Source organism: Arachis duranensis, chromosome 5 (genome assembly GCF_000817695.3).
Source record: "Arachis duranensis cultivar V14167 chromosome 5, aradu.V14167.gnm2.J7QH, whole genome shotgun sequence".
Classification (NCBI taxonomy): Eukaryota; Viridiplantae; Streptophyta; class Magnoliopsida; order Fabales; family Fabaceae; genus Arachis; species Arachis duranensis.
Window position 1 is genome coordinate 58,992,450 of NC_029776.3, and position 247 is coordinate 58,992,696.

The window sequence follows — 247 nt, forward strand, 5'->3', positions numbered from 1 at the left end:
TCTTCGCGCAAAGTATGGACTATTATATATTGCTGGAAAGCCCTGGATGTCTACTTTCCAACGCCGTTGAGAACGCGCCAAGTGGACTCCTGTAGCTCCTGAAAATCCATTTCGAGTGCAGGGAGGTCAGGATCCAACAGCATCAGCAGTCCTTTTTCAGCCTAACTCAGATTTTTGCTCAGCTCCCTCAATTTCAGCCAGAAAATACCTGAAATCATAGAAAAACACACAAACTCATAGTAAAGTC